Genomic DNA, 4,818 nt, shown 5'->3' on the forward strand with positions numbered 1-4,818 from the left:
AGAACTGGATACCCACATGCAAAAGACTGAAACTGGACCCACACCTTTCTCCACTCACAAAAATTGATTAGAGATGAATAAAAGACCTAAATTTAAAGCATAAAACAATAAAAATCCTCAAAGAAAGTATAGGAAAGACACTTGAAGATGTCAGCCTGGGAAAAGACTTTATGAAGAAGACTTCCAAGGCAATTGCAACAACAACAGAAATAAACAAATGGGACTTAATGAAACTGAAAAGCTTCTGTACAGCTAAGGAGACAATAAGCAAAGCAAATAGACAACCTACACAATGGGAAAGGATATTTGCATATTTTGAATCAGACAAACACTTGATAACTAGGATCTATGGAGAACTCAAATTAATCCACATGAAAAAAGCCAACAATCTCATAATGGGTTAGAGAGATGTACAGAATCTTCTCTAAAGAAGACAAATGAATGGTTAACAAACACAGAAAATTTTTCATCATCCCTAATTATTAGAGAAATGCAAATCAAAACCACCCTGCAATACCATCTAACCCCAGCGAGAATGGCCCACATCTCAAAATCTCAAAACTGCAGATGCTGGCATGGATGTAGAGAGAAGGGAACACTTTTACACTGCTGGTGGAACTGCAAATTAATACAACCTTTTTGGAAGGAAGTATGGAGAAACCTCAAAGAATTCAACCTAGACCTTCCATTTGATCCTACAATCCCATTACTGGGCATCTACCCAGAAGAAAAAAAAAATCATTTTATCATAAGGACACTTGCACTAGACTTTATTGCACGTCCATTTACAATTGCCAAAATTTGGAAACAGCCTAAATGCCCACCAACCCAGGAATGGATTAATAAGCTGTGGTATATGTATACCATGGAATACTATTCAGCCATTTAAAAAATGGAGACTTTACATCTTTTGTATTAACCTGGATAGAAGTAGAACACATTATTCTTAGTAAAGCATCACAAAAATGGAGAGGCATGAATCCCCTGTACTCAATTTTGATATGAGGACAATTAATGACCCGGTGGGGTGGGGGAAGGGGAGAGCAAAGAGAGAAATAAGGAAGGAGGGGTGGAGGAAAGGAAAAGCAGAGAGAGGGAAGGAGGGAGGGGGTGAGGTCTTGGTGTGTGGTACACCTTTTGGGGACAAGACACAATTTTAAGAGGGACTTTACCTAATAAATGCAATCAGTGTAACCTGGTTTCTTGTACCCTCAATGAATCTTCAACAATAAAAATACCAAAGATGGAGACTTTACATCCTTTGAATTAACCTGGATGGAAATGGAACACATTCTTCTTAGTAAAGCATCACAAGAATGGAGAAACACGGCTCGGCGCCTGTGGCTCAAGCGGCTAAGGTGCCAGCCACCTACACCTAAGGTGGCGGGTTTGAATCCCCAGCCCGGGCCCACCAAACAACAATGATGGCTGCAACCAAAAAATGGCCAGGTGTTGTGGCGGGCACCTGTAGTCCCAGCTACTTGGGAGGCTGAGGCAGGAGACTCGCTTGAGCCCAGGAGTTGGAGGTTGCTGTGAGCGTGATGCCCTGGCACTCTATCCAGGGGGATAGCTTGAGGCTCTGTCTCAAAAAAAAAAAAATATGGAGAAACACAAATCCTATGTATTCAATTTTGATGTGAGGACAATTAATGACCTAGCACATGGTAGGGGGGTGGGGGAAGTGGAGAGCAGACAGAGAGAGATGGAGGGAGGAGGTGGGGGAAAGGAATAGCAGAGAGCCTGAAGGAGGGAGGGGAGTGGGAGAAGGGAAGAGCTAAGAGAGGGAAGGAGGGAGGGGTGGAGGTCTCAGTGTGAGACACACCCTTGAGGGCCAAGACACAAATATAAGAGGGACTTTATCTAACAAATGCAATCAGTATAACCTGGTTTCTTGTACCCTCAATGAATCCCCAACAATAATAATAATAAAAAGCACAAAGGTAAGAATTTGTTAAACTTACTGTACTAGGAGATTTTACACTAGACTGAGAAAGTCTCAGATGAGGACAAGATAATCATTTCTAACCCCATTCCTTTCCTACCTACTCCATCCCTGAAGAAAATAAAAATATCCTTAGCCTTCCCCTGTTTGAGAATTGGAGATGGATAAAGAACAAGTACAAAATGAAGAAAATATGTTCTGTCAGAATTAGTATTATCATGAGGTTTTACTGTAGTTTAGAATTTAGATGATATCAAGTAGCAGATCCAGTACAAGGGGATCTTCAGAACTTTCACTGACAAATATGGTAGGACGGCGTCTTAGTCAGTTTGGGTTATGCTATGATTTGAACATGTCCCCCAATGTTCATTTGTTAGAAATGTAATCCTCAGTGCAATGGTATTAGGAAGTAAGTCCTAATAGGTGATTAGTTCATGAGGGGTCTGCTCTCATGAATGGATTAATACCATCATCATGGGAATGCATTCGTTCTCACAACAGTGAGCTTATTATAAAAGCCAATTCAGCCTTTTCTTATTCTCTTGAGCTCTCTTTCCCTCCTGCCTTCCACCATGGCATGATTCAGCACAAAGGCCCTTGTTAGATGCAGACTCTCAATCTTGGACTTCTCAGCCTCCATAAATGTTAGAAATAAATTTCTTTTCTTTATAAATTACCCAGTCTGTGTGGTATTCTGGTATAGCAGCACAAAATAGACTAAGACAGGCTGCTGTAACATAACATAATAGACTGAGTGGCTTAAACAACAAACATTCATTTCCCAAGGTCTGGAGGTTGCAGAGTCCAAAATTAAGGCACTGGCAGAGCCCATGTCTAGTGAGGACCTTCCTCTTACTTTGCAGATAACTATCTTTTTGTTGTATCCTTACATGGTGTAAAGTTTACTAGTGTTCCAGCCTCTTCTTGTAAGGGCACTAATCCCATTCATGAGGGCTATACCCACATAACCTAATTGCCTTCCAAAGGTTACACCTCCAAATGCCATCACAGTCTGATTAGAATTTCAACATATGAATGAATACAGGAGTGGGAACACAAACAATCAGTCCATTGCACACAGTGTTGTTGATCAGGATCAGTCCACTTATCCTTTATTCTCATTTCTTCCTAGTTCAGCAGCTCTCAACCTATGGGTCATGACTCACAGGAAGTGTATTAAAGGGTCATGGCATTAGGAAGGTTGAGAACTGCTGTTCTAGTGCATCTTCTGTTTTGCAAAGACTGGAAAACTAAAAACCACATTTCATAGATTCTTTACTGCTAAATTTCTTGGTGTGAAATGCCCTCCACAAATTGTATGCACTTAAGTAAAATTTGGAAAGCAGAAATTAAGCCAAGGCCATCTTCCCTGCCCTTTTGGGCTTTTTTACCCTGGCAATTGAGGTCATGCAGATATGAGAATATTCTGTGTACCAGAATCTAGTCTCTACCTTTCTGGTTGTCAAATAGGAGCAGCATTTCCTCATTTTTGTTTCTGTTCCCTGACCCACAGCCACAGTGCTGTATTCTTGAATTCTAGTCGTAGTCTCTGAGGTAGTAGTCAACTAATGAATCAGTTCTATAAGATTTCTGGGAGCCAGGCTAGGTACGGTGGCTCACACCTGTAATCCTAGCACTCTGGGAGGCCAAGGCAAGTAGATTGCCTGAGGTCACGAGTTCGAGACCACATCTCCAAAAATAGCCAGGTGTTGTGGCAGGTGCCTGTAGTCCCAGCTACTTGGGAGGCTGAGGCAAGAGAATCACTTGAGCCCAAAAGTTGGAGGTTGCTGCGAGCTATGACACCATGGCACTCTACTGAGGGTGACAAAGTGAGACTCTGTCTCAAAAAATAAAAATAAAGATTCTGTGAGTCATTCCTTCCTTCAGGCCTATCCTGTAACCCACTCTTCCAATCTTTCCACAGATTTTTGTTTAATATCTAATTTTCTTATTATATCCCTTTCTATTTAAAATACCTAAAGTGGTCTCTGTTTTCTCTACTGAATACTAACAAATACAGGTAGCCTGGGTCTTGAGGATAATCAATTCCCCTCAAGAGAGGGGAAAAATTAGTCTGGAAAAATATGGGTTACAGACAGGGGTCTTTCAGGTAACCGCTGCTACTAGGCAGGAAAAAAAAACTTATTTTTTATTTCAGCTTAATATGAGGGTACAAATGATTAGGTTGCATTCTTGGTGTCTATAAGGTAAAGTTCAAATTGTAGTTGAGCTCTTCACCCAGGGGGTGTGATGTATAATTTTACATTGTGAACATTAGGTGAGAGTTTACCAATCACCCCTTCTCCTTTCTCTGTTTCCTCCTCCCCACCCCCCTCACTTGAGTATCAAGTACATTGTACACTTGCATTTCCATTCTTGTGACATTTTACTAAGAAGAATGTGTTTCAGCTCCATCCAGGTAAATACAAAAGATGTAAAGTCTCCATCTTTTTATGAGTGAACAGTACTCCATGGAATAGAGCCGTTTATTAATTCGTTCATTGTTAATGGGGACTTGGGTTGCTTCCACTCCGTGGCAATTGGGAATTGGGCTGCAATAAACATTCTAGTGCAAATGTCCTTGTGATAAAATTATTGTTTTTCTTCTGAGTAAATCCTGATAATGGGATTGTTGAATCAAATGGAAGGTCTACATTTAACTCTTTGCGGATTCTCCATACTTCTTTCTATAGAGATTATATTAGTTTGCAATCTTACCACCACTATAAGAGTGCTCCCTTCTTTCCTCATCCACACCAACATCTGCAATTTGGGGATTTTGTGATGTGGGCTATTCTCAATGGGGTTAAGTGATATATCAAGGTGGTTTTGATTTGCATTTCTCTAATGATAAGGAACGATGACTATTTTTTCAT

The sequence above is a fragment of the Otolemur garnettii genome, unplaced genomic scaffold (genome assembly GCF_000181295.1).
Source record: "Otolemur garnettii isolate 467f Iridium unplaced genomic scaffold, OtoGar3 scaffold00110, whole genome shotgun sequence".
Classification (NCBI taxonomy): Eukaryota; Metazoa; Chordata; class Mammalia; order Primates; family Galagidae; genus Otolemur; species Otolemur garnettii.